Genomic DNA, 12,283 nt, shown 5'->3' on the forward strand with positions numbered 1-12,283 from the left:
GTTGAATACCACTGCAGGGTCCCACTTTTTTTACGAGGGAGGGTGGAAAATCTGCTATCACACACCGGGAAGGGTCCGCGCTTCTCGGTAGTGTCGAGATATTGATAGCATCACTACAATGATCTGAATATATATGAATATACATCAAGATCTTAATTTGACCATTATAGAGATGCTACCAATGACCGACTAAAAACCACCATTCGGCCCTCTTCTTTTATGCCAACTTGGTTTTCTCCTAGCTATCTGGGCTTTTTATTGGACCTTCCCAGCTACGATGTTAGCTTGAACGTCCAAGAGGCTTCCTCAACGAGGCTGCGTCTCTGAACGCCAAGCAAATCTTTGTACCCGAAAGATGGTCTGTCCGTGGCTTATCTCCCTTTGCGGCGCAGAGGTAACACTGCGAGGTGCTTTCGCATGCTGCAGCTTTGTACCCTTCTTTTCTGCATCGCCAGCATGATTTGGTTCTGTCTGGACCCTCGCATTTCGCTGCCATGTGACCGAAGTCTAGGCAGCGGTAACATCTCGTGGCCTCCATCTTTTTATTTACACGACAGGACACCCGCTCCATCGTCAGGTGCCCTGCGCGCATTAGCCTTGCAGCCAGTTCCTCTGGCAGCTCCACGAAAGCCTTCAGATTGCCTCTGAAAGGCCTTTTCGTGAAGCTGACATTCACATCTCCGACAGCTTGGTTTACGAAGTTGCGTCTCACGGCCGCTTTGACCTCTTCGGAATCTGCTGTTGTGTCGAGGTCCCAGAACTCAACCTCGGTGCGGGGGACGATTTCGCCCACGCTACCCCCTTCGCCAACCGCCTCCTTGATGGCAGTCGAGATCTCCGCTCTACCCTTCGATGTAGGCCCCAGTTCCACCAGGACCTCGCCCTTTCTTGTTTGCCTGACCCCCTCGATTTTGGCGCCAATGGCGTCAGGCTTTACCTCCTTCGGGAGGTCCTTTAGAACATCGGCATAGATCAGAACCTTGGCCGGTTTGATAAGAACCACCTCGGTTCGAGCTGTTCTCCGTGCCTTTCTCTGCTCCCTGGTGTCGCTGGATGCAGCTTCCTTTTCTATTTTCACCTTCTTTTGAGTCGAGGTCGCAGGCGTCTCGCTTTCTATCGCGGTGAGTATCCACCACGGATTTTTGGTCTTCTCCTTTTGGTTCATAGCCCTCATTCTGGCCGTTCATCCAACATTTTCGATCAAACCGCTATGACGCCCTTCGGTCGTCATAGTGTGATCGCGCAGTTCCTCTATCAGACGCTCTGCTCGTGTCAGTCCGCCCCTAATTGGAAGCCACATATTCCTCTTCTCCCTTCTGAAATCCACCATTTCTTTAATGGTGTCATCCAGCTTTTCGAAGAGATCGTATGTCTCGATGAGTTTGACATCTATATATATATATATATATATATATATATATCGAAAATGTTGGACGAACGGCATGAAATTACATTTCATGTTTTTGCGATCAAGAATTACATGTTGTATCTATAGTTTCTACGTGTACGGGAACAATATGGATCTAAATGTCCTTTCTTATAACATTTTGCACATGCTTTCTACCATTTGTAAATTTTTATTTTATTTGTACTGACTTACCAGTACTAGGACTAAGACTCACTAGGAGACGATAAGGGTGTGAGGTATTCAAATCGAACTGAGGTTTTGTATGGAAACAGTACTCAGTTAGAGTACTTATATGAGAGAGCCTTAACATGCACTACTTAGTCATTGTACTCTCACTGATTACTGCTTACACGAAACCTCATATATGCTTCCAGCATATAAAGCGGCGTTCAGAACTCCTTCCAGGACCGACTCGGAAACTTAATAAAATTTCATCCAGTATAACAAAACTAAAAAAATTAAGAAAATTTATTTTTACCGTTTTATACAAAAGAATAAATTCTAATTCAATTCAATCTGAATGCCAAACACAACAACAAAAATACGCAAAATTAGTTGAATGCAAATGTTCGGAGAACTAAGTCTTACACAATCGATTTTTATCAACTAGGAAAGAAAAAATGTTCATTTATGAATTTTTCAGAAATTACATGGGAGAATTCGGACATCGCAACAGAGCCGCACCAAGCGACGCGACAAACTCAAACGTACCTTCTTCTTTAAATTTTCAGAAGAAGACCACACAAAACGAAAATGACTAAATATACCATTATAAAACAAACCCAGTTTAAAATTACAAAATTAAAACAGCGATGCTTAGAAATATATTGAATGTATTGAAAATTTGGGATACTAAATAAGAAGCACTAATAATGGTGGGTCTGGTCCTAAATTTATATAATTATGAAAAAAGTTATTTGTTGTAAATAATCTTTTTGCTTTTTTCATAATAATTAACATTTAGGACCAGAGCCACCTTTCTTAGTGCTTCTTAATTACTATCCCAAATTTTCAACTTCATGTGGCGTTTCGTATGAAAGTAAGTTGGGAAATAAAAAAAGTGAGGTAATGTAGGAATCTGGTCACATGACCCACTCATCACATGGCCTTAACAAACAGCGTGAGTTTAATAGCTATCGCAAGTTACAAATGCTAAACTATAAATTGGAGCTTTTGAAATCGACAAAGTATACGTCCACCATGCACGGAGAAAATCCTTGACTAACCTTTACTCTATGATAAACGACTTAGTCGTTTGACTGGAAAAAAAGTTGAATAGACGACTGAGTAGTGTATTGGCACGAATCATTCGCTTGTCGGCAGTAACCATTCGTTTTTTCCACCCAAATGTACATACAGTCGTGAGTAGTGCCGTCCAAACTACTCTATGCTTTTGCTAGACGAATGAGTCGTTTACCTAACACGAATGAGCCGTGTGGGACAAGCGAAAGTTGTCGAACATTGCCGGCTAGCAACGACGCCGAAAACAAAAATAATATTGCCATATTTGAAATCATGATAATAGCTGATCGGGAAAACTGGTTACGAAAAAGCATGTTTAAACCGGTTTGTTTTTGTAATTTCGAAAAAGTGTTCATACTTTTCGCGGGTACATAGGAGACAAGTAAACTTGTGACCTCATCGAAAATAGAGAAATCACAGCTGGTAAGTTAATAATTTTCAGTTTATTTAACATAAATCGACGTTTCCTTGTATGTCTAGAAATTCATTTTCATTTATAAACCATAATGTATCAAACAAAATATCTAAATCATAATAAATGTTCATTAATCGTGTGAATGGCATGCTCTCATAACCTCAAAAAAAAATTAGATGTTTAAAGACGTTCATTAGTATTAAAACAAAGGAACTCTATAGATATATATTTAGTGTCAAAGAAATATTTATATTTACATTATTTAATTTTCTTACACACCTGTAAAAATAGAAATTTGTCTTTTTATTTGCATCAAATACCGAACAATCTTTCTCTAAAGAATATTTATTTTTATAATTTACTAGTCATATTTGAAGGACTACTATAGCTCACAGAGAAAACTATTTGTTTAATTTTTAAAAAATTTCATGAACTTCGTTTGGTTTAAACAAATTTTTATTTGAATTTAACAAATTAAAACAAAATTATCAAATTAACCAAATTTAGCATTTAATTTTTTTATTTAATGTAACATTAATAAAAATTAACAAATTTTAATAGTTTAAGATGTTAATTTTGTTTGTCTACTTGGTCCTAATCAATATTATTATAATATTGATTAATTTTTTAAGATTGTGAAAAAAACTCTCTCTAGCTCCGCTGGGATATGAGCCCAGGTATCAGACCGGCAATCTGAAGGACCTGCGCTTATATCCCAGCGGAGCTACAGAGCTTTTTTTTCACAATCTTAAAAGCTTAATCAATATTATAATAATATTGATTAGGACAAAGTAGACAAACAAAATTAACATCTTAAACTATTAATTAATTTGCATGGTCAAAAAACCTATATCAATAATAAAAAATTAACCAATTTTATTCGTAAATAAATTCATAAATTTTTGTGACTAACTTGAATTGTAAAAAAAGCATGATATAAATTAGAAATATAAACCATATAACATATGAAAATATACGTTCCGCGTGTTCGGCACTTTTCGGCAACGTTCGACAACTTTCGTATCGCTCACACGACTCATTTGTGTTAGCTACATGACTCATTCGTCTTGTGAAAGCATAGAGTAGTTTGGACGGCACTACTCCCGACTGTATGCATATTCGTGTGGAAAAAACGAATGGTTACTGCCGAAAAACAAATGATTCGTGCCAAGACAATACTCAGTCGTCTATTCAACTTTTTTTCCAGTCACACGACTGAGTCGTTTATCATAAAGTAAAGGTTAGTCAAGGATTTTCTCCTCGTGGAGGAAACGAATACCTCGAGCAAACACAGAATAAAAAAAAACGAACTCACATAAAGACGCTTTGTCCGTCTTACCTTTAACCACGCCGCTTCAGTCTCTTTCCTCGTGATTAGTCGTTCAGACAAGCTTTTCAGTCAACGCCGTAAAAAGGAAAAAAAACGATACGCACATAGCCCGTACAACGGCCACATGTTCTCAGCGGCCAAGCTAGAACGACGCACAGGGGGAATGGACCTACTTGGCGCTAGTGCGCAACGTAACTCGCACCGGTTCGTACCTGCAGGGAGTTTTACCTTCAGAATTAGCGCGCTCCCTCCTATAGAGCTGGAACTTCCGACCGCGCTTCTCCACGTCCATCGACTGCTGAAGGATGTTGGGTGCGCACTGACGTATTAAAGATGTGCAAAGAAACTGATATCTTAACCTAAACCCCCCCCCTTCCCTCCAGTCAGACATCGCATTCTGAGATGGACTTTCGCGAGGAGAAGAGAGACTGTATAAATTTTGAAAAATAACAGTGAACATACATGTAATTTGCAGTAATAAAACTGTAACATTACAACCCCCCCCCCCCCCCCCCCCCCCCCCTATTGTTTCGCCCTATGGCGTTCGAAGTCAAATTCTTAATGAAAACAACCAAAATAAAAAATTTAATTAAATTTCTCAAGATCCTTCGTAAAAAATTAACCCAAACATGTGCATTGTCATAAAAAGAAATAAAATTGTGCTGCCCATCATCCCAAAATAAGATAAAAACGAAACATAGCTCAGTCTATAAAAAACAAGCAAAGACATTGGGATTCGAAGAAGGAAAAATAAAAAAAAAATAAAAGAAAAACAAGAAGAAAGAAAAAAGTAAAGCGGAAGAAGGAGAAAGAAAAACAAAAAAGTAAATGAAACCGCCCTTTCTTAGCGAACTTCGGATCGCCTAGGCCGCCTCCTGCAGAGCAGACAGTCTCGGCGATGAATGTCCGACTGGCCACACTCCTCGCAGAACAACGTCAGAGGCCGAGGGCACCAAAGCTACATGTGTCCCCTTCGACCACATGAGAAGCAGGGAACATAGGCCACGTGGTGTCTGAAAGTCCCTTTGGTGTCAAAACCCTGCTCACGGGCTTCCAGCGGTTTTCAGCCCACAACAGCAATCCCGCGCGTGGGTGCCGGCCACCCTACCAGGAGGACGCTGAGGCCGCCGCTGCCCTATCTCTGTCCGTAAACGTCGCGGTCCCAGTCCCATTTGCGTCGTCGTCGCATTCACCATCACCGTCCAGTCCAGTGCAAAAAAAGCACGCTCTCCCCTACCCAGTGTGGTTGGAGCATGTTCCTCCGGAAGGTCTGCTCTACTGGATGATGACAAGAGGGAACGGCGAGGGACTTCCCCCGGTGATATCGTCCTGGTCCTTTCCGCCAGCCGAGGTGAAGGGGTGATTCCATCCGCCGCACGTCACCACCTGCTCCATCCAACGGACCAGTTTCGCCAGCTGCCCATCCCTTGATTGGCCCTTAGACATTGTCAAGCTTCCGACCCTTAAAAAAATTAAGACGTGCCAAAAAGCTCATGCAAAGCAAGCAGTGAGGGGAAAAAAATTCAGAAGATAACTAATCCTAGCCTTTATTCCTAATAGCTAGCCCCCCTGATTTGTGGTATGGTTTAAGACCTTTCAGATGAAACGCTTCCAGCGCCTTGCCACTATCATTAGGTAACTCATAAACCAAAGGAGACCTTACTTTAATGACACGAAATGGACCATGGAATCTTTTACAAAGCTTGGCCGTAATACGTTTTTCCTTAGAAAACAGATTTACCCAACGTTTGAGGACTCGGTCGCCTATCTGCTATTTTACATCTCTACGCGATTTAATATAATGTCTAGTTTGTCTTTCGTGCGCAAATCCATCCTAAAATTGAGAAAATATGGACTAATCTTCGTCGTGCTATTAACTGACAAATTATATGGAAACCTCAATTCTTGTAGGTGTATGTCCCAGTCTCGCTGATCCTTTTCCACGAACGCCCTCATCATGGATTTTAGAACCCTATTCATCCGCTCCAACGGATTAGCTTGAGGGTGGTACCCCGGACTTTTGGAATGATGAATGCCATGGAACCAAATTATCTCTGGCATTACTTTGTTGACAAACTCAGTTCTGTTATCCGCATGGATGATTCCAGGTTTCCTTCATCGAGAGATTATTAGATCTTCAAGGGCGGCACCCACATTTTTAGAATTAGCCACACGAAGGGCCTCACATTCAATCCACTTAAAAATGTAGTCATGAAAGACAATAATATATTTTTTACCCGCCCTTATTCGCGTATACGGTCCAATACAATCCGTGGATACTAATGCCTATAGTTGATTAATAAATCTCTTAACCATTAACCCGGGAGGGGCTTGTTGGGACACTATTGTATGCTGACATGTGTCGCACGCCCTATCAAGCTAATAAAATCCCGAAAAATTCCCAGCCAATAATACGCCTATGCGGCCCTAGTATATGTCTTCTCAACCCCAAGGTTCCTGGATTGCAGTTCATTGTGGACATCCAATAAAACACGATATCTGTTTTCGAGGGGAAGCACCAGTTTCAACGCCTCTGGATCTTCAACAATTGAATGGATCAAAGGATTCGGTCTGAAGAAGTACAACCGGCCTTTAACGATTTTCCAATCTCGGTACTTCATTAGGTACTTTTGCACATCTTCTATTCGACGGCGGTACCATGAGTCATCCACTTCTTCTGCTGCTTAAGCCGCAATAGTTGCATTGTCCTCATACATGCGAGAGGGCGCATCTGGAACGTGGTGCAGCGCACCTTTACGATGGACTATACTAAATCGATACGCAAGTAGCTCCTCACCTTCAGTAACCTGTGTAAGACCTACCCCAAGGCCATAACTACTTCCGTCTGTCTGTAAAACAAACGGAACCTCGAAATCTGGGCATGCTCAATCTGGGGCTGACGTAAGGGGCTGCTTGATCGCCGAAAATGCTGCTGCTTGATCCTCAGTCCACTCCCAATCGTTATCTTTTTTCAAAAGCCTAATCAAATGTTCGGTAAGAGTGACGAACCCTTTGATGAATCGACGACCCCAACTGGTCATGTCCAAAAATCTGTGTAATTGATAAATATTACGAGGAGCTAGATAATTCAGAGCGGGGGCAACGCGCTCAGCATCTGGTTGTAAACGTCGCTTATTAATGCGATACCCAAGATAGCGAGCTTCAGACCTACAAAAGACGCTTTTTCCCGGACTGATTGTTAACACGGCGCCATAGATATTATCCAGAACTTTTTTCAGCCAGTACAGATGCTATTCAAAATTTTCTGATACTATGATGATATCATGAAGATGCGCAAAACAGGGTGTTCGCATTTCTGGACCGATTAATTGGTGTATTATTCGCTGAAAGGTTGCTGGCCCACCGGACAATCCGAATGTGATTTTTTTGAATTGGAAAAGGCCTCGTCCCGGTACTGAAAAAGCCGTAATCGTGCGGCTATCATTCTCTAGTGGAACCTGATGATACGCTTAACTGAAATAAATTGTCGAAATGCAGTGAGCCAACCTCAACCTATCAAGACTGTCCTCCAAGAACGGAAGCGGATATGCATCCCTTTTGGAAATCTCGTTGACTTTTCGGTAGTCGACACACATACGGTAAGATTCTTTGGGGTTTTTTTACCATAACAACGGGCTTGACCTCTCTGAGTTCGACTGCTCGATAAAATCTTCTGCTAAGAGATGATTCAGCTCCTCATACCTAGCCTTCTCTACCACAGGTGACATTCGATAGTGTCTCTCCTTGACTGGCGGATGTCCCTGGCCATCAATTCTATGTTTGACGAGGGTGGTCCTCCTACTTTTTGGTGCCTCTGAGGGTATTGCATTCGCTAAGAATTCGTTGAGTTACGCTTCTTCAACTTCTGACAATTCGACTATATCGCAAAACATTTCATGTTCCGCAATGTCTTCAGCCCTCATTGTCCCTATGTCCCCGTTACCATAGTGGTCAATGTGGTCCACGCCTAGATGTCTTGCCAGATACATTATGCATCACTATGATTATGCATGAAATCCCACCCAAAAATGTAAACAGGTGTAATCTCATTTGCTATATGAAAAGCAACCTCTTTTTTACACCGTCCATCTCCACTGGAAGCAACACTTTTATATACTCCCATTACTTTTGCTTTCGGGTCAATTATTTTACGGCCGACTTCGGTCATTATCTGTTTACCCAAAGCCTGTTTTAAAAATGATCGAGATGCCCCCCCCCCCCTCCCATCATTAAGTGCGATTAACTCATCCGATCCAATTTTATGTTTTGCAAACATTCGCGTAGCTTTATCTTCTACTTCAATTTCACCGCACAACGGAACCTCTTCGGCGACCAGATCATTTATCAGGGTGTCGTCCTAAGCAACCTCCCTCTCTTCAATCTCTAAGGAGTCTAAGTCTCTACTATAGTCGGCACCGGCTCCCCTCTCTCCCTGAAACTCCACTGGGGTAAATGAGACTTGACTTAAAATTTGGTGAGTCATTCAGCCTAATGATCTCAACCGGTTCCTCGGTCTTCGTATTCACCCCGAGTACGCGGTATAATCGTGAGACTTCATTTTTGTGGATGAACTTTCTACCCTGAACAACCATGTTATTATAAGTTTTAGAAAAAGTTGAGGCTATTATCCTAATCATCGATTTCGCTGTTTTTAAGTCTTTTATCCGGTTCATGAAATCCGAAAGGATACTGGATAATTGGCTAACGCTTTCACTATTTTTCTTACCCCTGTCATTTTTCAATAATGTTTCTACGGATCTAATTTGTTTTTAAGATCGTCGATGCCCGAATCAATTCTGAGTTCATTTGTTCATTCCGGCAAAAATGACACTTCCGGTTTCGGTGGTAATTCATCCTCGTCAACTCTGGCGGCAGACCGTTCTTAGTCTTGCGCTAAGGCCCCTAACTTGTTATATGAACTAAAATCGCCGCGCCTAATTGCGCACCTAATTTGGTAACGAATATTTCGGTAGGCCCTATCTATTTGTTCTTCAAGAGGGATAGGACGTGGGAATAGAGGTAGAAGTTCATCATATATATGAGATAATCTACGCTTGACTCCTCTGGACATTACCTGCGAGTGATTATTCGCTGTTCTAGCTGTTTCTGATCATTAATATCTCCAAACCTTGTACAGAAATCATGCTAAGTTGTGCCCAAGATCTCCATAAATGGCTATATGCCTAAACCATGCCAGCGCTTCGATCCTATCTACAAATGTAATAACACTCGTTTCATCCTCTGATGTCCAAAGGAAAACTCTAGAAAGGGACTTTTGCCATAGAGGTTATTTTCTCATGCACATGCATCGTAAAATAGTCTCTATGGCAAATGTCACTTACTAGGTTTTTCTGTTGGACAGCAGTCGTACCCTGTAAACGTAAGGTTTCACTTTCTCGCGATTGGAGGTGACACGCTTTTGCCATTTCTACGATATGGTTGATCTATAGCCCGATGATATGTCTAGACTACTCCCCTACTGTGTCACTGCTCTCCGAATCTACTGTGCATATGATAAACGCTCCTATTGTGTGTCTGATTTATGCTTCTGTTGTTGGGCTGAAGCCCCGTACAGTTTTACCCATAATCGTAGTTTAGAACATTCGTATACCCCTCCCTATAGGAGCGGGAACGATCACCTAGCATGGCACCTACGTTTGTTATGTAGTTACTTAATTGGCCCTCTAAAGAAATCGGTTCAAATGGTTCTTGCCTCGGTGATTTAAAATTCGGTAAATCGGCATAAGTTCCATTTCTCGTTCCATTATATAAAGCCCCAGTATTTGACTCATAACATCCTACAACAGAAATAGAATTTTGGATAGCCGTGCGATTATCATTTTGCGGAAGAGATGCCCTCTTTAAAAGGCCTGTCATAAGCGTCGGTAATTCTAATGAAAAGTATGGGTCAACCTGTGGGTAGCCATACCAATAGGCTGACCGATCTACATGACGCCCCGCTTGAGAGCTTTTTTGATTGGTTAAAAAGAAGTCTCATAAGTACAGTTGCAGAGTAACATAACAGTAACTGAATGAAGTGGAAATCAATGCAAAATTATATTTAACTTACAGGTACGCATGTGAAGCTTAGAGAGCATAATGTTAGCAACGTTAAATGTAGAAAGGAACAGATGTGTAATATTTTCCAAAAAAGTATGCATAAAATAGAATTACCCTCATCACAGTGGGGTTTCGTAAACGGTAATAAGAAATTTTGTGGGTTTCAAAAAGTAGAAGTTGATTGCAGCGTTGGAAAAAGAATTGCTGTATTTCGGAACTTGCAGGTAAAAGTATATGTTGATATGTTTAGAAATGTTAAGTTTCAACAATATTAATAATGAGGGATATTCCTAAAGAAATTAATAAATACGTGAAAAAAAATTCATTTTATCATAAAACAAAGTTTGTATTTCGACGCATAATATAAAACGTTACCTTTATATTATGCAGTAGAACGTATTAATCTATACTGGTGTACACATGTAGTAAACTTCAATGTAAAATATAATTTTATTTTCATTTATATTTTAAGAAGAATATACATGAAATGCTTTGTACTCTGTTCGTTGGAATAAAAATATTCTTTTAAACTACATTATAATTCATTACAATTTTCTACTTTTTAGTTAAAACAGACATTTTTTCTAAAGGAAACATATTTTATGTATAATTTAATCGTTTTGAGCGACTTGAGTTAGAGGAATTCTGGTAGGCTTACGATTTTTATTTTCATTGACTGTAATAACCTTCCTTCTCGTTGGTACATTTATATTCTCTTTCTCTTCCTCTGTTTTCCTTTTTTGTGTTTTCCTACTTACTATTGGCTTCTTTTTCTTTGGTTCAAAAACTTCACCGTCTTTCATATTCTACTTCCTTTTCTTTGGTTCTGCAACTTTTCCGTCAATTGGACTCTGCTTCCTCTTCCTTCTTCCACTTTTTTTAAAACTTTTTGACGTAGCTTTAGATTTTGATCCGTTGAGTTAGAATCGTTTACGCCATCAAAGTCTGGGGTCCGAATCATCCCAGATCTATTTTCCTTTATTAAGTCCGGAATAATTGGTGATTAATCAATAATATACAAAGTTTTCCTTCGTCCTCACCACGAGGTTAATATTAGGAAGTCCGGAACAAGAGTGTCGTAGCGCGTTTAATCTAATGGCAGGCTCGCTTGGTAGTCCCTCGCTGTTGCACCAATCAAAACGCAGCAACGCTTGGCTCGACGTTATCCACCAATCGTTGACTCCATTATCCTCGGCGACCGCCATCTTACAGGGAGGGAGAAGAGAACAGTTCTGGCGGCAAAATGTAGAGAAGGTCTGGTTAATAAAATAATTTGGTGGGTTTGAGTGGAACCCTTTTTCACAACGGTTAGTACCACTTCGTGGTACCGTAGACCGAAATAAAGTAATAAGTAAACTTTTATTAAAATTTTGAAACCATATCTACGGTTGGAAAAAGAGGAGAAACAACTAGAGTCTTGTTCTGAAAAGTTCGTTTAGCTCATTCATATTAAATTCTATTCTTATATTGCATCGTCATTACAACAAATTATTTTTTATAAACACCTATAAATTGTCTTGGTACAGTCTAGCTGTCATAAGATAAATAAAATCGCATTTACCTGTTAAATAATCACATACATATTTTCAAAGCCGCTTTCAATGAGACTTTGAACCCATACGCATTTTGAGATACAATAAATTCAATATCTTTTTTTGCTGCTTCCTCTTCCCACGTTCTCAATACTTGAAGGAAGTCTTTAACAGCCTTTGAACATGAATATAATGAACATTTAATTAGCGAACAAATAAGAAGGGCCCGACGAAAACTTTCATTCCATTACGTTATAGCTAGTTTTGTTTAGGAAAAAATAATATTTTTTATTTCA

General features: G+C 40.2%; 1 protein-coding gene across 4 annotated transcripts in view; it reads left to right on the forward strand.

Moving 5' to 3' along the window:
• The window catches only part of LOC117180358 (ubiquitin-like-conjugating enzyme ATG3), a 266,878-nt gene that overhangs the window by 194,425 nt on the left and 60,170 nt on the right, over positions 1-12,283 (forward strand). Inside the window, exon 6 of one of the 4 annotated variants that reach the window (XR_004468036.1) lies at positions 10,468-10,679. The exons of the other annotated variants lie outside the window; for them this stretch is intronic. The gene's annotated coding sequence lies outside the window, so the exon portion shown is untranslated. The remainder of the gene's footprint in view (positions 1-10,467; positions 10,680-12,283) is intronic. 4 annotated transcript variants of the gene reach the window in all.

Source organism: Belonocnema kinseyi, chromosome 9 (genome assembly GCF_010883055.1).
Source record: "Belonocnema kinseyi isolate 2016_QV_RU_SX_M_011 chromosome 9, B_treatae_v1, whole genome shotgun sequence".
Taxonomy (NCBI): Eukaryota; Metazoa; Arthropoda; class Insecta; order Hymenoptera; family Cynipidae; genus Belonocnema; species Belonocnema kinseyi.